The 22,653-nt window shown below is 35.1% G+C and overlaps 1 long non-coding RNA gene across 1 annotated transcript; it reads right to left on the bottom strand.

The window, feature by feature from the left end:
- Positions 1-3,640: 3,640 nt before the first annotated feature.
- On the bottom strand, positions 3,641-18,315 carry LOC150103478 (uncharacterized). Its single transcript, XR_016548833.1, has 2 exons — positions 18,135-18,315; positions 3,641-5,968 (listed from the first exon to the last, which is right to left on the bottom strand). It is a non-coding gene; the product is annotated as an uncharacterized LOC150103478 (long non-coding RNA).
- Positions 18,316-22,653: the final 4,338 nt, after the last annotated feature.

Here is a 22,653-nt window from a genome sequence, read left to right as displayed (position 1 = left end):
TCAAAAGGCAGGAACTATTAAAACACTGGTTCATCGGGCCCACTCCTTTTGTTCTACAGACGATCTTTTACAGAAAGAACTACAATACATAACTTCTTCCTTTCTATCTAATTATAAGAATTGCTTCATTAAAAGAACTTTGAGTAGTTTTAATATGTCTTCCTCTTCAAACACAGAGGAAATAACGCGCATTACTATCCCTTATGTACAAGGCATCAGTGAACTTATAGCAAAAGTTTTAAAACCACTGAATATTTTTGTTGCCTTTCGACCGTTTAAAAAAACTCCACCTTTCTCACTTCTCCTAAGGACAAGCTTCCACATCTTAATCATCCAGGTGTCTACCAGATTCCGTGCTCTTGTGGATTATCTTATTTCGGACAAACGGGAAGATCTGCCTCTATTCGGCTAGAAGAACACCAATCTTATATTGAATACTTTAAACCTGAAAAGTCTGGACTTTCTGAACATGCCATCTTCACTAGACACAGAGTTCATTGGAGAAAGACAAGAGTTCTTCACAAAAGTCAGTTTCTCATGGAACGCCTTTATAAAGAAACATGTGAAACTCTACTTCATTCTCCTAACTTAAACAGATCCGATTTGTAAAGTACTATCTCCTTTATGGGAGATAGTACTTTACAAATCAGCTAATCTTTCCTAACTTTTTATTGTATTAATTTTTTTTTTTTTTTTTTTTTTTAAGGAAAGTTATTGACCTTTTTAGTTATCTTACACCAGCTACTTAGGTGGCGCTTTTTGGAATTGTCAGTTAGTGTTTAATTTTGAGCTTAATGTACTGAAGATGCCTGTGACACACAGGCGAAAATTATACTAATAAATAATCTTTCTACGTGAGTTTTTTTTCCGTTATTTATTGTGTACCAATAGGAATGATGCAGAGGCACTGACTTGTAGAAGTAAGTTATATGTTATGGTTCCCTTGTATAAGGCTTTGATCAGGCCACATATTAATTAGTGTGTGCAGATTTGGTCACCTGGATTTCAAAAAAATCCAGGTGACCAGGTTGAAAAAGGTCCAGAGACGATTGACTCAAGGTGGTTTCTGATTTCTGGAATGTCGAATATGAAGACATTGAGAAAATGCAATTTGCAGAAATTGGTAGATAATAGGAGGAGAGGGGATATGATCAACACATATAAGCTGTTAAGATGCTACTACCAGATTAACATCGGTATGTTAATCTGGTATGTTCTCTCCCCATCTTCACCCATTCTGATGAAGATGGGGAGAGAACAAGAGGTCATTCCTGGAAGCTGTATAAGGAGGAGGAGGAGGAGCAGGTTTTTTGCATGGAGAGTGGTGAGTGAATGGAATACATTGCCCGAGAGTGAGATGAACGCGGAGACAGTGAACATATTTAAGGCGCAGTATGATAAACTGTTGGTGTAACAGTGGGGCCTCCCGCGATGTGTCTTTTGACTCCATGGAGTTTTACTTTTAATAATAATAATAATCTTTAAAAAAATAAAATAAATCTGCTAACGCCTTTTATTTCCATATTGAGAAAGCGAGGAGGTCTTTTAATCATATCTAGCTTTTGGATCAGTCTCCACCTGTAGCCAATCAGAGATAGCTGACCCATGTCTATTATTAATTATAGGCGGCACCGATGAAGAGACGGGAAAACAAGTGCTTCCATCTCTTGGTACCTAACATCCCTTGGTATCTAACCATAACAGGATATGTTACTGTCTCAAATGATATGAATTCTACGGTCGATTTTCTTGAGTTTACTTTCTTGGGGACGAAAAACCCGAGCTTCCGCTTGTCCGTGCCAGAGATCGACTTACTCTAATTCGGTGACTAGACTTGAACTTAAATCTACCTTCGAGCGGCATCTTTATAAAGATATTTCAGTTCGTATAGAGATTAAACAGAGTAACATGAAAATAGCAAAATATCTACTTTCGGATATTGTAATTAACAAAAACTCTTAATGTGGAAACAGCCTGTAAATATTATTATTGTTATTTCATACCTCCAAATAGTCCAAGAATTCATCGCGGGAAGGATCTCCTCTTTACATCTCACTCTCCACTATTACTACTTAATTCTACAACAACACACAACGACACTTACTACCAATTTATATTATATATATTTAGGTATGGCACTCTATTTAAGTATGATGCTGTTTAATGTAATAACAAGAGATGATTACTTCAATCTTGAAGGATATTAGGGACTGAAGTATCTTATCCACACTATGGAGGATATGTTGGGCATTTGTCACAAGGAGATTAAATCAAAAAAAATTGCTTTTTTCTTTTACTATTTGAACCTAATTCTGTTGTGAGTAATTACAATAGAATTATTTAGGGGTTACCGTAAATATAAATTATATATGAAGCTGTTCAGTGAAATTTCAAATGAGTATTGACGGCTGTTTAGTGATATGAATAAGGAATTGGTTTATCAGGTAAACGACAGGAAGTAGAGCAAAGTAGAGCATGGTTTGGAGCAGAGCATTGAAGAATAAGTTCCGTTTTAGGATTTTTGTTGTTTAATGATTCGTTAGTGGTTTAAGTTCAAATATTAAGAGTAAACGTCCTTTCTATCCTTGCTGATAATATGAAACTGGATAAAGCAGTAAACTGTCTGAATGACATTACTTTTTAGCGTTGTCTTAAATGTAATGTGTATGAGATTTGGTCAGAAGCTATATACTGGAAAGACATTGAAGTTCATTCATTGTCTCATTTTATTTAGATTAATTCTTTCTTTAAAAATCGCATATATGATGATTCAAAGCTCAAGAACATTTTGTAACAGATGAAGAGGAAGAACTTCTCTTTTCCCCTAATTTCAGTTTGCTTACGATTCCTTTTGTGATAATTATGACCATTTTAATAGCGCCATTATCGAATACAATACTTAAGTATATAGTCTCTTCATCAGGCGGGTTTTGCATTACAAACCTTTGACATTAGTCCTCAACTGTTAATTACTGGCTATCATATTTCTGTTGTTTTTTAAGACTTCCAGGGAGGAAAACGTTTGGGTTCAGTAACTTTTCTCAATATTTTCTGCCGTCTTAACCAGTGTTTCCGACGAAAAACGACTATAACTTATTATAATACTATATTTTGTGGATACAGCGAAATATCCTCTTTTTCACCAATTAATATTTCATTCCTTGTTCATTATTTATTAATTTACTACATGAAGTGAAAAGTGGCCATTTTACATTTGTTTATCAGAACACTGAAACTCGTCTGCAGACGTAGACTATTATTGAATTACATGTTAGCTCTGTTCCCTTTTCGTAAACACCGGAAGAAAGCCTTAATCTAGCAATTATTTAGAATGGAACTTGATATGGTTGTTTTCTAATGATAACTGTTTTTCATAACCTTGCGGTCGTGCAATTAAAGTTCGTTTTCATAAGGTAATGGAAACAGAATCAACATACCATTCCTATCATTTCTTTACAGAGGCAAAGTCATTACATCGATAGAACAGCCCATGTATAGAAGTTCTCAGTTAATACTATTAACTACATCAACTTAAGTGATGAAGTTAAATTGTGTTAATTTGTATGTGCATGGGTGGATGTGGGCGTGGGTTGATGTGTCGGTGTAACGATGGCATAAAAATGGGACCAGCAAGCAAGCAAGCAGTTGATAGCATACAATTTAATCTGTGAGCTCAAAAATAAAAACTATTTTTTAAAAACTTACAAAAAGATATGAAATGCCAGCGACAGCAAAACTGTATATACACTCATGACCAAAACATTATGATCATCCACCCCGTTTATTTACAACCGGGCTGTACGCTTGCTGGAAACAAGCCGGTGGTGGAGGCATCCTGGTGTGGGGATTGCTTTCGTGGACATCACTTAGTCCTCTAATTCAAATTGAACACAACATCACCCTAATTTTTATGTGGCGATTGTTTCGGATCAGGTATTGTCTTACGTGATGACAATGTGGCCTGATTGATATATAGACTCTTTCGGAAAGACAATGCCCGGAAGCACAAGGCTCTCATTCTAAAGCATTCTAAGAGCATGTCCAAGTATTCCATGTACTCCCATTGTCGTATAATTCTCCGCTTCAATCACATCGAATGTTTCTGGAATCATGTGGAATGCGTAGCATACGCAGGTTGAAGCCAGTATTTCACTCGTCGCTGACCCCTAAGACGTTATTGTCTAGCTCGTCCAGAATAGTTCAGGACACGTCCCATGGTCTAGTGATTCGACGCTAAGACAGGTACAAGTAGTTATGTCGGACAAGGAGGCCCAAAACGCTACTGTGTAGGTGATCATACAGTTTTGGCTCATGAGTGTATACTTACACAAATTTTAAAACAAAAACATTAAAACGAAAATACAATTTGGTAAATTGAATGCAAACATATATTCTGTTATGCTGAACTAATCAAGTAATCAGGAGATTAATAGTTTCATCACAACAACAGGTGTTCACTCAACATCCTCTGATACCTTCCTCTTGCAACTATAGTTCTCGGAAATTGTCTTAATTCAAAACCAATGCTTTTATCAATGGAAGGACAGGGTGTATGCCATTGAGGATGACTCCAGAAAATGACTTCCAGCTTTTGTTCAAGATCTTTATCTGGGATTATTTTAAATCCCAGGATCTCAGAAGAACTTCGAAGGTGATGGGGTCACCATGGATGAAGACTAATTTATATTTTTAAAGAAAATTATGGTATTATTGAAATACAGTAATTTAAGTGAGATGGAGAAAAGTGGACGAATTTATCTAGTAATATCAAATAGATTAAAACTGGTTGTGAAACTTTCAAAAGCTTTCATGGAAAGAATTTACTTTATTTCAAAAGTTATCACAATATTTCCATAAATAGAAAATCCTACCTTTTTTTTCTAACCTAGTAGCGTCATATAATAAACTAAATCAAATTAAGACATTTTATAGTTCCCTTATAAACACAGTATTTTATTCCTATATACAGTGATCCTCCTTTTATAGCACAAGTATTACGAATATGCAAATACCCAACCTGGTTAGATGAATGGACACCACATCTTTTCTCCAACCAGTCGACTGCGGGTTCGAATCTCCGCATAGGCATTGATGTTTGTGAATACTTTTAGGTTCCATTTGGTCTTTAGAGTAGGAAGGTAAAAGGATTTCCTAACTATAGTTTATCCACAGTACTAACGTATTATACGTTTGCAGTCTTTCTTAGGTGAGATTCACAAAGTCAGGCACCTGCTCGATGTGCAATATTTATCTGTTTACAGTTTTCACTTTAATTTTACATCTAGAAGACAATCTTCTTGTAAAAAATATTCAAATAACGGATATTTATATACAGTATATCTATACAGCATATAAAAAATATAACAGGATATAACAGGATGAATTAAAGAAAATATGAACATGTATATCGTGGAGTATTTTCATATTGATAATACAAGAGTAGTAATATCATATTGCAGTAATTACAGACATTATGTAATTACATTATAATTACAGTGACAGTATGAAAGAGACTGTGTGAGAGAATATGTAAAACATCACGAAAGACATTATGCAGGACAATATGAAGCCAGCTTGTGCTCTTACTATACGTTAGGTGATCTTATAAAATTTTAAAATACATTTATCTCGCAATCTTTCTTTTAAAATCGATTTCTCTGAACACACTTCAATTATGAGAGGAAATTCTTTCCCAAGCTTCGTTTAGCGTTCGAAAATGACACATACTATAAGCGCAGTAATAAGGTATCCGGATCCCTTTTAGAAGGATATCAGTTAATCCAGAGAGCCCCTCGAAACAAACGGTAAATGGAAGAAATAAGGTGTACCAAAATGCACAAAAAGCTGCTATTTCAAAGGCAAACAGTATTAGCAAAATAGCCCAGAATACAGCCCATAAAATCGCTGCTGGTCCCTCTGCTTTGCCTGATCCTCGTCCACTTCCCATGTTTCTGCAATGAGCTTCAACCTAGAAAACAGAGAAAATAATACATAAGATACGGTTCTTAGAAATCTAGTTATAACTTTCTAATTGTCATATATTATTTTTCAAAAATTAAATAAAATTGTATTTTGTGAACTGTTCAACATACAATATTATTATATTAAATTATTTCAAAGGCATGGGTATCCCTGTGTAAACATTTGTATTCATAGCATTAAACCATCTAAAGGAATGATATTATAAGTTCGATTCCAGTCACCAACTATAGAAACTTTTCCTGAGTCTTTTTTCATCCGCTTGCCGAGTTAGTCGACCACATCGCAAGTACTTTTTTTTCCTCCATGAAACCAGGATTTTTATTCCAACAGCTGAAGGTAATGGAGAGTAGAACTCACACTTTTTCAGACAATTATATACAGTATAATTGTATATTCTTCTTCTTCTTCTTCTAGCTTTACAATTCTTTATGAATTTTAGCCTGCAAAACGATCTTTAGCAATTCTTTTCTTTTCTGTGCAATATTCTTCCAATATATACAATATATAGTGTTAGAATTACAGACACTAGATGGCGAGAATTGTCTGCCATTCTTTCTTCACCAGATGACGTTTACAATCAGTAGTATTCTTGGCCATCTATCATGATTGGATAAGAGGTTTATTTTGTCTTCCTACACTGTCTAAAAGTTAGTCAGTACAAAATGGCCTCTACTCCCCTTTATGAAATAAAAAGAGATAGAGGATTATATATTTATTTTCTATATTTGAATATATATCAAAATTTTGTGTCCCACATATCTTATTGGATTTTAAATTTATAATATAAATTTAATAGGAGGGTGACTAGCTTGATAAGGGTAGCAAGAATGCAATATGAGCAGCAGTTAGCTAACGCGACCAAAAAAAATCCTAAGGAGTTTTTTCGATATGTCGCCAGTAGAAGAAAGAATGATTATGGTAGGATGGGATTGGTTGGTGAAAACCGAGGAATGATAACCGCTGCGGAGAATATAGTTGAGATATTTAGTGAGCAATTTCTAAAGGTATTTCATTCTTGTGAATGTGGCATCATGCAGAACTTGAAAGCAGTGGGAAAGGAGGAGGAGGAGGAACTGTTAGTAAGTGAACAGGAGGTATATGAGGAATTGAATGTAAATAAGGCTGTGGGACTTGATCCTATTTCACCACGTGTCTTGAGGGAATGTGCCAGAGAGTTAACAACAGCTTCTGTATATCTTTTCAACATGAGTCTCTCACTGGGTCAAGTTCCAAAAGAGTGGAAAGAGGGTAAAATTGTTCCAATTCATAAGGGAGGTGATAAGAGTAAGGCTTTGAATTATAGACCAGTCTGTGTGTCTGGAGTTATGGTCAAGGTATTAGAGACGTTAGTTAGGAATAAAGTTCAGAATTGGATTGACAACAGAAAAATACTATTCGGCCAGCATGGATTTACTAAAGGAAGATCATGCTTTAGCAACCTGCTTACTTTTTATAATAAAGTGACAAATGCGTTGGGTAAGGGTGTTACATATACAGTGGTATATTTAGATTTTGCAAAGGCGTTTGATAAATTGCCACATGGCAAGCTGGTAATTAAATTGCAACGGATGGGGCTGAACAGTAGATTGGTTCGCTGGTTTGGAGATTGGCTGTCTGATAGGTATCAGCGAGTTGTCTATGGAGGAGCGATGTCCCAGAAGAGGAAAGTTACTAGTGCTGTACCTCAGGGGTCTGTTTTGGGTCCATTGCTGTTTAATTTGTATGTAAATGATATCTAGAGAGGTCTGAATGGTGATGTGCAGTTGTTTGCAGATGATGCAAAGTTGGGGAGAGCTATCAGGAGTAGTGCGGATGCTGTAGCTTTGCAATAGGACTTGAATACACTGGCTGAATAGGTAAATAAGTGGGGATGTCAATTCAATGTTTCAAAGTGTAAGGTTTGAAATTTGGGAAGCAGAAATCGGATGTAAAGTACACAATCGGTGCAAATATCTTGGAAGAGGTAGAGGAAATGAGAGATCTGGGAGTGATTGTAGACAAGGACCTAACATTTCTAAGACATATTACTAAAATAGTGAAGACAACACAGCGGATAATGGGAATGATGCGGAGGACATTGACTTGAGATAAGGCTTTGATCAGGCCACATATCGATTACTGTGCACAGATCTGGTCACCTGTTTTTCAAAATTATGAAATTCCGTTGGAAAAAGTTCAGAGGCGATTGACTAAGGTGGTTTCTGGTCTCTGGAATGTAGAGTATTAAGACAGATTGGCAAAATGCAATTTGCAGAAATTAGTGGATAGAAGGAGGAGGGGGGATATGATTGAGACATAAGCTGTTAAGAGGTTATTACCAGATTAATGTCGGGGAGGTTTTGCACAGAATGTGTGAGGATAGCAGGAGAACAAGAGGTCATTCCTGGAAGCTGTATGAGGAGGCTGCGCAAGGGAGTGAGGAGCAGGTTTTTTGCATGGAGAGTGGTGAGTGATTGGAATGCTTTGCCCGAGAGAATATGGTGTGTGAAGAGATAGTGAATATATTTAAGGCACAGTATGATATATGAAACTGTATGTATAACAGTGGACCTCCCACGATGAGTCTTTGACTCCACGGAGGTTTTTACAATTTTTTTAATAATAATAATAATATTTTATTGATTGCTAAAATATTTATACATACAATAAACATCTTGTGTGACATTGCACCTTATAATTTTACAGAGTTCAGCACTAAGTGCTACAATTCCTACATTGGATTTCAATTAAAATTTTATAATAATACTTTTTTGCCTTTATATTATTTATTTACAACACATGTTCTTCTAATATTAACAATGAAGATTATACAGAATTTTTTGCATAATTTGTTATTTTTTTATTTATTATTTTTTTTTTAAGTTTGAGAAAGAGTGATTAAACATACAAATTTCTGCATTTGCTTATAAGGATTACTTGTAGATGAGTGAGGCAAGTTAATCCCACCTAATTCGAAACTTGGGTTAGCTTTTATGAAGAGAATGGGCTTTAGCCTTCCCTATTTGTGTTGTTACTACTATTTATGTTTAGGATGTAGGCATTGGATGCTAGTGATTTGTGATGTGCATAATAGTGTTAATGGTTTCTTAACTTTGTTGGTAGATTTTCCAGAGTTCGTTTTTTAATGTTCTGTAGTTATCTACGTGTTGTAACTTTCTTGGTAGGTTGTTGAGTTGCGTGGGTATCTGATGTGATCTCACAAAAGAACCGTATCAGTTGTTGGGGATGTAGAGAGTTGTTGTAGGTCGTGTTATACGATATGTGTCTCTGTTGTTTCGATAGGTGATGTTGAAGTAATTCCTTGTTAATGTCATGTAGTGTTTCAGGTTTTTAATGCTTACAATTCTGTGTATCACCATGTGCTTGTCGGATATTGGTTGTTGCGTGTAAAGTGTCCAGATCACTGTTGACACGATTTTCCTGTATAGTGTTTCTAATTTTGTTAGGTGGCTGTTTGATGTATTTGCATAGACTGTTATTCCGTATATGAGTAGGGATTCCCAGATACCGTGATATAGAAGTTTTTTTTTTATGTTGGATGGAATAATGTCTTTAACTTGGAAGAGTTTTGCTGCGATGATCCGGAGTCTGGTGTATAGGTATTCTATATGTTTTGTCCATTTAAGGTGGGAATCTATATAGAGACCGAGATATTTTGCGTGTGTTACAGGTTGGATTTCAAAACATTGGCAGGTATTTTTGTTGTTAATGCAGCGGTATGTGTGACAATGTATCGATAGTGATGCGGGGCGTATGATTCTTGGGTTGTGTATTATCAGCATCTGTGTTTTGGTGCCGTTGATTAGAATTGCGTTTTGGTGGAAGTATGCTGTGATTTTGTTTAGGTCTTGTTGTGCTTTTGCAGAGAGCTGTGTTAATGTCTGTGTGGATTGCTAGCAGTGCAGTGTCATCTGCGTATTGAAATATTTGACTTCTTATGGATATGTTATGAACATCGTTAATGTATATGTTGAATAGAGTGGGTGATAATATGGCACCTTGAGGTACACCGTGTTTTGTTTGTATACTCCGACTGTGACATGTACCGATTTTTGTTACTTGTGTTCTGTTTGAGAGGTAGTTCTTGAACCATGTATGCAGTGTTCCTCTTATACCTATTGAGTATAGGTTGGTGAATAGTACGTCATGTTCAAGTGTGTCAAATGCTTTGGTTAGGTCCAGCAGTATAAGGACGGCGTACTTGTTTTTGTCGAGAGCTTTGTTTATTGTGTCGGCGATGTCTTCTTATAAAGTGATGGTGCTTTTTGTTTTCTGAAAGCCGTACTGGTTTTGTGAGATGATGTTATACTTCTGTAAATAATTCTGTAGTCTGGTGTGTGTTACTTTTTCTAGAAATTTTGAGATGATTGGTCTGTAGTTCTGAGTATCGTTTCTTTTGCCGTGTTTGTATATTGGCGTAATTACTGCAGTTTTTAGTTGTTGTGGAATAATGCCTGTGTCGAATATTATGTTCACGAGCTTCAAAAGTATTGGATTTATTTGTTCAAAGTGTGTTATAAGGTGTGTTATAAATTAATATTAATATTAATATTAATAATAATAAGTACTAATTAGTTGATTACAACTTTAGTTCTCCGTATTATGCTGCGGACAAATTAAGTTTTATTTGTAATTATTAAACAATATTTTCATAATCCAAAACGTCATAATATTTTTATAAGTGACTTAGTATATCTTCCTTAATAAATAAATAAACAAATAAAAAAACTTTTGTATAAATTTCTTGGTGATGCGGAAGTGGTGGAGAGGATTCAGAGGCTAGTTACAAAGATTGTTGCAGGTCTGTGGGATATTCTCTATGAGGATAGATTGATGATCTGTGGGCTCCAAAAACTAGCTGATAGACGTAGGAGAGGAGATATGATAGAAGTATTTAAATTGTTAAAGGGATTTTACAGGATTGATACTGATGATATTTTTAAGACCAATGCAGGAAGTGAGCGAACGAGGGACCATCCCTGGAGATTGTGTAAGAGTGTGGTTAACAAGGGTGTTAGGACTAGATTTTTTACTTGGAGAGTTGTGAATAGGTGGAATGCTTTGCCAGGTGGTTGTGAATGCTTCAACTGTGAATGAATTTAAGGAGAGGTATGACAGGTATTGTGTAAATATTGGTTAGTGTGTCAATGTCGGGTCTCCTGCGATGAGTCTTTTGACTCCATGGAGACACCGTTAAAATAATAATAATAATAATAATAATAATAATAATAATAATAATAATAATAATAATAATAATAATAATAATAATAATATCTTCGCATATTCATTTTCAATAACTTAAATGGAAAGAGATTTTGCAAGTTGGGGAAACTATACTTCCTACACAGTTTCCAGAGTATAGTAGCGTTTTGCAACCCTATCGTACTTTTGTTTATAGACTATTTGAACAATCTTGCTGAAAAGAACTAATCAGGTTCACTGTTGTTTTTTTCTTTATGTCTGCAGAATCAGCATTTGCTATCATTGTTGATGTTTTCAATCTTTACGTATAATACATTTCTTTGTAATAAATAAATTCGTAATATTTGCAATGAAACCTGTTCTCTTTTTTAATGTGCCCTGTTGAATCCTTGCAAGTTAAAGGACTGTATTAATATTACTATTATTCAGGATCGCTATGGAGTGCAACTCATCTTTAAAAGTTTACTTTAGACACTACCTTTAAAGGCTATCGTAAGTTCAAAATTCTTCAAATTCATCTACACTCTTACACTTTTTCAGAGTGGGATTGGATTGTTTGAATCCAATTGAAGCGACTAAGACAATGAGGTTATACTGTTTCTATAAACTGCGTGTGTTTTCCTTGCGGTTTGCCTTTTTCCCAGATTAAAAACCATTCCACCTATATAACGAGAACCTTCTCAAGCACCTACCATTCTGCCATTCCGCGTTTCTAAATGACTTCTTGTTCCTTCCCCTTGTAAAAAAAGTCTAATTATAATAACAAAGTCTGGATTACTTGTCAGTATCAAGTCATTAGTGACAAAGATTTGGCGTCGAATCTCCGTCTAGGACACGAAAAATCTTTATAACAGTCATTTTTTCATCAGAAAGAGAGAGTTATTCCATCTCATGGGGGATGAAAAGTTTTCCCCTCTGCAAAACTCCTTTTTTTTTTTTCATGTTCATGTCTTTTACAGCAGCCAATAATGGATTCATATCTTTAGTTGAGGGTCATAATTACAAACAACAACAGCAGCAGCAGCAACAGATTATATGTCCTCACTCTATATCCATAGATAACTTTCCACAGTCTTAAAACATTTGCTATTTCTTTTTGTACGTTTACTAAAGATTCTTCTCCTGTTCTAAATGCTAGTGAATATACCTGAATACAATAGGACATATGTGGCTAATCAGAAGGGTGCCTTGTACAATGGAAAACTACTATCGACTTGTCTCTGCTTGTTAATGTTCTCAAGGTTTCTTCATTACATTTGCTATACGTCCCTGAACTTCGAATTTCTATCCATCATCATTCCAAGATCCCATGTCTTCACCACCTGTTTCAGTATAATTCACCAAGAGCGTATGCAGTCCATTTAAATTCTTAACTAATTACCTTACACTTACGACAAAATATTTCCTATTCATTTGTTTGATTGATCCTCGTGAGGAGCCATGATAAACAAAGTATAACTGCCCTACATCTGTAAATAGCAGCTAAATATCTCCCTACAAACAATGTAGTTGACATAAAGATACAGTAGAGCCTCCCAGTATCCTCCCAGCTAAACACTGTTGAATTCCGATTCTAGGCTTCCTGTCAGATATCAAAACTTATACGTTACAACTTGAATAACAACTGTCATGAGATAATCTACCAAATATTACCTTCACCAGCCACTCTTGTTACTTTATTATAAAAAGGTAAGATTACTGAAATAACAGCGCCCCTTAACAAATCTATGCTGACCTACTCAAATAATATTATTGTTGTCTGATCAAATCTGTATGCAAGCGCTTGTTCATTTCTTAAAATCTTAATAATTCCAGAAGAAATACCACTTTTCATTTTACCACTCTGGCAGGATCTTACAGACTGTTCCCCATTATTTCAAAACTTTCATTAAACACTCAAGCCAATGGCAGTGTCAGTTCCTTCGCACAGTTTTGTAGATCTTTCTCTAAGAATGGTGTGACAAGGTACCAAGAGAACATTTTGTCTTATAAATGGAATCACATGCAGGACAATAACCTGTTTATTGTCCTGTATGTTATTGCTTTCAACTTAATGGAGTATTTGAGGATTCATCGCAGTAAGTCACTTCATCTTTTGTCTTGCAAGTGAAGAAAAAACAGTTTTCTCTGTGAAATAAAAACGCCGCCTTGTATAAATAGTTAATTCGCCTTCATTTAAAAACGTTCTTATAAATGTTCTTCATCATGTGATTTGAATTTCACATGATGAAGAACATTTATAAGAACTTTGGTGAAATGGATCATCACCATGCCTCGTTTGGTGAACCATTTCTTACACCACACAGTTGTAATATTTTAAAGCTTTTTCCTTTGTACCTCATCACGTCTTTTCAAGGTCTGCAAAGTTTAAACATATATCTCTGGTACATTCCAGTGAGGAACCATTATATTTTTAGAAAAGTTAATATAGCATTATTCCATGGAGTCGGGTTGCTTTGGAGTGCAGCCCTAAGTGGGTGATAAACGCCACCTAAGGCTAAATACGTCCGTGAGACCGATAGCAAACAAGTACCGTGAGGAAAAGTTGCAAAGCACTTCGAAGAGAGATTATTTATAAAAATGTCCGGCCTGGTTGGCCGAGTGGTAAACGTATCCGTTCTCCAGCCAAGAAGCTGCGGGTTCGAATCCCACCATGGGCATGGATGTTTGTGATTGTCCGTGAAAATATTAATGGTAGTGGGAAGTAGATGGCGTTGGTGTAGATGATGATGGCAGTTGTGGCTCGTAGTAGTTGGTGGATTTGAGTGGTGGAGACAGAGATTTGTAGAGTGGGTGCCCTCCCTCGATGAGTCTTTGGACTCCCTGGAGGTGTCATATAATAATAATAATAATTATTATTATTATTATTATTATCAACCTTCGTGAAACCTGAAAGCTTACTTGGTTGAAAGTTTGCCTTCAGATATTCTTATTATTTTCTGAAGTGTATGTTAGTATAAATCTTTACTGAGACTTGGATCAGACATTAAATATAAGATCATCCCTGGGAATATTTTATTAAGGAACTAAGTGATCTAATTACTAAACCTAAATTATATCGCAGACCAATTGAAATAAAACTACCACACTATGTTGGGAATTCCAAGTGGAATACTACCAATTCCACTTATATAAAACCGCTAACTCATCTTCAGTCCAAGTAAATTTCAAGAACATGTCTGCTAACCGCTAGAAGAAAACGGATTAGAGAATAAAGCTCTCTCTCTCTCTCTCTCTCTCTCTCTCTCTCTCTCTCTCTCTCTCCACCAACGTAATCTGTGTGTGTGTGTGTGTGTGTGTGTGTGTGTGTGTGTGTGTGTGTGTGTGTGTGTGTGTGTGTGTGTGTGTGTGTGTGTGTGTGTGTGTGTGTGTGTGTCGTGAGTGATTTAGAGTCTGTATGTAGTTTTTAATGCACTAATTAACGAGTACTATTATCATCGTTATTGCATCATCTGTCCCTCTAAGATCATATGATGTAATAATCTGATCTTGAAAAGGAGGAATGCAATTCAACCGATTCTACAATCTTTCTTTAAAGTTAATTTATAAACAGGGTGATTGACTATTTTATGGAATTTCTGTTTTATTTATCATCTAATATTTGGTTTTGAGATTATTCGAAATGCTAATTTCGATTAGCGATTCGGAATTTAAATATTTGCTGTAAAATTTTCAGCAAAAAATTGATTTAATATTTGAAGTAAGATTTAAAGTATTTTTCTCCCTTTTTGAAAAAGAGAAAAAAAATTAAAAAAATCACTTTTTATTCCTTTATAGGGAGTAGGCGAAGCCATTTAACCCTATATTGGATACTTATAATACATTTTAGCACTGTTATTTTCCCAATAAATAATTAAGAATTTTCTCTGTCTTTCTATCCATGTTTTTTATTGTTGATGAGAGATTCTCATCGACATTATCGCAGGAAAATTCTGCATATGAGGTAAGAAATATTCTGTAACCAATAACAAACAAATTTAATTGCTAAATTTTATTTTCTGCTATTTTAAAAATATTGTAATATTTGAAGGTTTGTTTTTTTTTAAAAGCAGTTTCTTTATTTAGGTAACGAGATTTTGTAATATAAATTCTACTTATTACGAATGAGACTCAAAATATCTAAGGAAGAATTCTTAAAATTATTTGTATATAAGTTTTACAATTAGACTAAAGCTAAACAAAACGTTCTCAATTATTGCAGCAAATAAAGAACGTTTGATCAACTCAGCTATCATTAGAATACTTACATTTGTTATAAAATACCGTTTACGAATTCTTAGTTATATTTAGAGAATGTAATATTGGCTTATAAACCATATTACATGTATAGAATTTAATCACGACATCCCACAAGTTCCTTCCTGTTTTCGTAATATCTATTGCTGATATTTTTTCCAAGTATTTGGACGGAGGTTGGCAACAGCTGCACAGTCTTATCGCACTTATAAAACGCTATTTGAAAAATAACGCCTGTTTTTCTTTTTGAATGACTCCAGAAATACGTAAATAAATCTAACGCCTCTTTATTAACCATAGGGAGTAGTTGGAGCCCTATTTGATCTTATTAGCTTCGGGAAATGTGGAAGAAAGCCTGTATTACTGTAAGATGAGCCCATGGCTACTAATGATTCTCAGGAAAACATTGTATTGTTGTCTGAAACCGGCAGTTGGGAGTTTTCTGGTCCTTTTTTTTTTTGAGATGTGGGATTAATATCCCGAGTTTTCGGGATGGAAGAACCCCTACTTACATCTGCCAAATCGTTTCTTTGTGCCATAACGGCACAAAGAAACGATGCATTAAAACTTTATAGAAATACTTGATGTCAAAATAAATAAATAAATAATTTGGTATACAGAAATTAGCTGATACCAATTACAGTACTTACAGTCGGTCTTCTGTGGATCTATTTTGATTTTAAATATACCTTCTCAACGTTGAATTTGGCGGTTCATACGATTCTGAAAACATGAATAGTCTTGACTTTTGAACTAGTATTAATGAGATGTCTAATACACCTGTGGTAAGTGAAATGCTGTCTAGAATCGTTATGTAATAACGGTTAATATCAATATTTTGATATTCTAGTCTTTGTGCCATCACTCAAGCCGTGTGCATGCATTACTCAAGTCTTACATATGCTTGTTTGACAGCCACACAGTGGTCATCCATCTTTCTTTGCTTTTTATCACTTGTAGTGTCTAATGATTCTTTCTAATAGGTTTGCATATGCTTCTGATTTTCTTTAAGTTCAGTAGCCAGATAAATAACGTGATATGATGTGTCATGGGTTAAAAAAACTCGTGCGTTTGCCTCTTGTCGATGGTGTATGGAAACATTTCTCAGAAATAAGTTATTTTATTCTGAAGATGAGTTAGTCCGTCTCTTATGGAGCTGGCAAAGTTTTACCTCCCAAGATAAATCTGTGGTTTCATGTAACAAACCGACAAATCGGCCTGTGAGTAGCCAGTTAAGTTAGAAAACGACATAATGGATGACTTGATATGATAAGACGTGAAATATTGGAAGAGTTGGCTAGAGAAATTCACACTCATGTTTTTTTTTTGTTTGTTTGTTCCTTTTTCTCTTTCTTCTTCTTGAAATCAAAGAGTGTCATGGTTACTGAATGAGCTACAAAGGTTCAGATTAGAAAAAAAAAATGGGAACATGGATTAAGGACCATAAAATAGGAATCTGAAACTGACCCAGGAAGATTATTTGTTAGCCGATTCCCATGAATTTTTATTTAGAAAATAAAAACCAGAATAAAAATCTCCTATAATTTCTCTGAGGTGTTTTAATAGCCACTTCGGCGATATTGTCTATCGTTAATCTTTTGTAACCCCTCACTCAGGCTCTGCTATTTCATAAACGACTTCGGATGTTAATGTTTACCTTTGTATTTATTTTCTCCACTGACGTAGATGCTACGTAAACTCTCTTTCTGGACATTTGATTCTTTTTACTGATACTAAAAAAAAAGTAAATCCTTTGTCACCTTTCAAGCTTCAAAACGAACTAATGTTTCATTCTTAGGTTTACTTCTTCACGTGAGTAGTTTACGATTCTTCCAAACAAAAGAAAATAGATAAATAAATAAAACAAAAAGAAGTTCTGTTCTTTGTATGTCACTACTCTTTTTTCAGAAATCGATCTATTGATACACACTAATTAAAATTATTTTGAAAAAAAAAAAAAAAAAACCTTTATGATTTTATTATTAGTAATTTCATAATAGGAATTTATTGTTTAAAAATCAGTATATGAATAAGTGTTTGACAGTCTTTTGTTGATTTCGGAGAGAAATCACACAAAAAAAAAACACCTTAAAAAAAAAAAAACGTAGTGCTTTTTTTACTTTTTTTTTTTTTTGAAATAAACATTTATCCTTAGTAATTCTTTTATTGAAATTTTTACATGTATACTGGGAAAAATACAAGTACTTTTTTAATAACGTTAAATGACTTCTAAATACGATTAATTATCAAGATATGCTATAGAATGATTCGCCTATCGAAATGATAGAAAGATATCTGATAGTATAAGTTTGAGTATTTAGGAAATCGCATTTCACATTTCAGTAAAGACATTCTCAATTTCCAACTAAAAAAAAAATCTATCTTACTTTTTGTGAAAACAGTGTGGAAAAAGAAATAATTTAACTCTCCTGAAACTACAGAGAAATGCTTCTAAAATATCCTAACGAATTGCACCCTCCTCTCTTTCTGTTCGACCTAACTTCCGCTGCCTTGAAGACAAACTGATATAAAAACGGGGTGTGTTTCAAACTTGGAAACAGGTTCTCTTTTTAGGACATGTATCATACCAATAAAACATAGTAAGAATTATGTTTTAACCCAGTACAGTACAGTAAAGCAAGCATAGTAAAACGGAAAGAATTTGCGATTAAGAAATTATAATAGTATTCTTTTTTAATACCAGTTCCACTTACCTTGAGCTCCTAAAAAACTTGAACTCAGTTCTTTAAATTCAGTTTTCATTAGTGGAGGAATGCCAATCGTTTAATAAAGCCTAAATGCTCGACGATCTTCCTTGTCCAGTGGTGGATAATAGCAAGAGTAAAACATTTGACAATCAGGTTTTTGTATTTTATGAAACTCGGGTGTAATACAATCTTTACTCTTATACGTCGGCGCACTGCTGTTTGAGGTCTGTTAAAATGTGATCAAGTTGTACTTGAGTGCGCGCGCATATTGATACACGTGAGAACAACCTGTTATTGTGAAAGGAGAAAAGCAAACGATGACACAATTTTTACAAGCCAAACGAAGTTTGAAGTTCAATATTACTTCTTTACAAATTTATTTTTTATTAGTATTTGGCATTTCATAGGATGACGTCAGACATCACATTAACCGGTTAGGCATCGGTCCTTGACCTGTTAATGAAAAGTTCAGGAGCAACTGTCAACTTTACTTCCGGTAGCGCCTGAGTTAAGGATATAAAGCACATCAAAACAACATCCGCAACTTATGATTAGGAAGAAATAAACTAGTGGATTTGAAGACAAGGAAAAAAATTGTTGAAGAGGAGCATTAACGAGGCTTGTTCTTCGAGACTAAGTGCGTATGTGTGTGTGTGTGTGTTGACAATAGCTGATTTTTATGAAATTTTGTATTCTGTTGTATGCTCAGAGCATGTAGAAAAAGAAGAATGTAAAGTGAAACGTGAAGAAAGGGCAGTGAGGGATGCTGGCAACAAGGTGACCAGTACATAGTAGGAAATCGAGTGGAGAGTAATTGGCCTAGCTGACTTGACTTGTGGGTGAGGACGAAGGGGGATCGGATTGGAATGAAATAGCTGCCGATATATTACAGAAAAGTGGGGAGAAAACTGATTGTGTCAATGACCCGATTTTTTTCATTTAAGCCTCTCCACTAGCTAGGTGAGGAGAGGCTTGTAAGGAGGGCGGAATCATTCCATTACATGAAGAAAAAAAAGCTCTAAGACAGAGGTAACAGTAGACTGTTACCTTTAAAAGAGAGGTAACGGACTGAAGACTATTTGAACTTTTAAGTAGTGGTTATGGTATTGTTGAAAACAATACTTGGAAAAGTTAATTAAGGCCTGAGTTCAGGAGAAGTTAGATGGGAGTGATATGCTATACGACCAGCACAGCTTTGTGTGTATGTGTGGGGAGGGGGGGGACTTGCTTTAGGATTCGCTTACGTTCGTTAATAAAGTGACATTTGAGTTCGATGGGCGGAAGTGGCTTCCTCATTTTGCCTTAGGACTGTCGTTATGTTTTTGAGGTTTATTGGCCAACAATTTCATTTCTAATTTAATTCTCATACCCATAACTAAAAGATGTCATTAACACTCTCGAAATATATGTAATTCGATATATAATTCGCTATCTGCAGTAAAAATTGAGTTGAAATAGCTAAACCTCTAACTTGTTTTATAAGAGGGTCTACTATGTCTGCTACTTGTTTTGTTTTGTAATTATATTTTGTAATATATTGGGGGTGGTTTGAAGGAGAATATGCAGTCGTTTGCTGATGATGGTAAGCTGGAGAGTAGTGTACTAAATAAAGGTGGTATAGAGATCCTACAGCAGGATCTGATTTGCCTGATGGACAAAGAATGATAAACGTCAGGTCGATACTGTCAAGTGTAAGGTTTGGTTTCAGAAGACTAGGCAAGTTGTCTCATTGAGGGTAAGGATTTGAGGTGGGGTGAACAGAGATTCGAAGTTAAGAGAACATATTTAAGAAATATTTAAGAGGACAAAATAACATAAAGGAATGTATTTATTATACATTTTTAAAAGACTTTAATACTATATCTAGAATACACTGATCAGAGTAGGGTTGCCCGAATGGAGAAGATCTAGAAGCAGGTAATGAAGATAGATCGAAAAATTCTCGTTTACCAATGCGAAGGATGTGCGGAAAAGAGAGAGAGAAAGAAGGGACATATAAATTACTAAAATGGCTTATAGGACAGATATAGAAGAACATTCTCAATGATTGAATAGAGGATACATCTTTGGTGCTTGAGTGAAGGGTATCGTTTAAGAAAATATATGAGGATTGGATGTTTTGTTTGGAGAGTAGTGAATGAGTGGAATAAGTTGCTAGAAGAAGTTGGGAGCATATTTTCAGTTGATGGATTTAAAACAAGGTATGATAGGCATTGTGTGAAAATGGTTACTGTTTACCTCTGCACTGAGTTATAAGACTTCATGAAGAAGCCATATAATCGCTTCCATAGGGCCTTTAAGCACTTCCAATCGTCCAAGGTATCCATGGTATTCCGCAAACATAGATCCAGGCTAAGGTGAATAGCCCTATTCCTATAAGTGCACTTTGCATGTCAGTTGTGCATGTTCTTCTGGCTGGTTTGCCTGTATGTGAAATAAGGTTCGTCACGTCACAGACAAGATTCGCCATCGTTGAAACCGACTGAGCTAAGGAGGCTCTCTCAAGATACCATATAATCATCATCATCATCAAATTCCTGACATGCAACCTCAAGTATATGATAGTACAAGGGATACTTGTACTATCATATACTTGATTATGATAGCACTACATGAAAAATTTACATCATTTCCAACTTCCTATCTACAATTCTCCTCCAAATCAGTCTGTTACTTGTCAAGACTCCAACATGATCAGATCTTATATTTCTCTCGTCTAAGGCACTTTGTACCGTATCAATCCACCTATATCTTGGTCTTCCTCTGGGTCGTTTTCCTGCCAACCTGGCAGAGAACACTTGTTTTGCTAATCTTTCCTTGCCCATTCTGTTTAAGTAACCATACCACCTGAGATTAGCTCTTTTAACACATTCCTGGATGCTGACAATGTCTAGTTCTTTCCTAATATCCTCGTTTTTAATATGATATTGCCATTGATGCCATCTCTTCACACCTCTAATCCTTCTTAGGACTCTCATATCTGCGGTCTCTAGTATTTGGTCAAGTGTTTTACTTCTGACTCAGCTCTCAGGTCCATAAGTTAAAACTGGTTTCAACACTGTCTTGTATACAGCTAATTTAGTGTTCCGAATAATTTCTCTCTTATTCCATATGAATTTATTCAATTAACTTCCTACCATACCACCTTTGTTGATTCTGTTGTATATTTCCATATTTAATTTACCATCTTCACTAAAAATCTTGCCTCAGTAGCGGAAATGTTTTGCATGTTCCAAAGGTTTTCCGTTAAAAACACAGTTGACATTTTCAACGATTCTACCTATTTTCATTGTCTTTGTCTTTTTATTGCTGACCTTCATGCCATGTCTATTAAAAAGTTATTCAATTAAGTCAGGAATCTCGCAAACTTGTAGTGGATTTATTTAGGAGTATAACATCGTCCGCATAAAGCAAAGAGCTGACATTAACATCTCCAATTCTGATATCATATTTAATACCACTTTCCTTCATAATGTGATCCATATAGATAATGAATAACAGAGGGGATAATGTACATCCTTGTCTCACGCCAGATTTAACATTAAATATTCTTCCACAATTCTTCTCAACCGTTTCTCAAGTATGCTTTGCATAAATATTGCCAGGAACACTCAGTAGGGAAATGCCTCTGTAATTCTCACATTCAGTTTTATTTCCCTTTTTATATATGGGTACTATGAGAGCTCTACTCCAATCATCAGGAATTCGTTCCTCTGTCCAAGCCTTCTGAACTATGCAGTGCAGCCACTGTAAGACTTTTATATCTCCATACTTTAGCATTTCTGGTCAAATATCATCCTCTCCTGCCTTTCCACATTTCAGGCTTTTGATACTTCAAGTATGGATATGTATTCCTGATTGTATGCCTGGTCAGTGTTTTTTACTACTGTGCTATCACTTCTTGTTTCATTTAGCAATTTTTCGAAATAATTACTCCACACTTCAAGGATATCTTTTTCTCCTGTTTTCATGTCACCTTTATCATCTCTTTTTACAGCACTCTTTCCTCCATTTCCAAGCTTCTTCAACAAACTCCAGAATATCTTACCACCTTCTTGGTATTTATTTTCTATGTCCTCCTATGACTTTTGTTTAGCTACTTTTACACAGTGTTTAGCTTTCTTACATTTGTCTCTGTATTCTCTAAGAGCACAAGCTGACTTATTTGCCAGGAACTTTTGATATGCTTTCTTCTTTTCCTTCACTGCCTCTTTAACTTCCTGTGTCCACCATGGAGTTCTGATTTTTCTATCCTTGCAGAACACCTCGCCACATGCTTCTCTGGCTGAATCAATCAGGGTTTTCTTCAAGGCTTGCCACTAAATCTCCAAGGTTTGGTTCCTGTTCTCAGTCTCTTTCATTTTTCTTCAATAATCTTTGTCTATTTTTGTCTACAGTTCACATTTGAGAGCTGCTCAACTTTTATTCGCTTTAAAGCTTTCTTACATGTTATTCTTTTCAATATGAAATTCAATTTTATCCTACTCAAGACTAAATAGTGATAGTTTCCAATTTCAAATCCTCT

This window comes from Typopeltis vanoorti, chromosome 9, assembly GCF_054136105.1.
Source record: "Typopeltis vanoorti isolate ZY-2024b chromosome 9, IOZ_Tvanoo_1.0, whole genome shotgun sequence".
NCBI classification, from domain to species: domain Eukaryota; kingdom Metazoa; phylum Arthropoda; class Arachnida; order Uropygi; family Thelyphonidae; genus Typopeltis; species Typopeltis vanoorti.
This window is presented reverse-complemented; position numbering and strand designations above follow the sequence as displayed.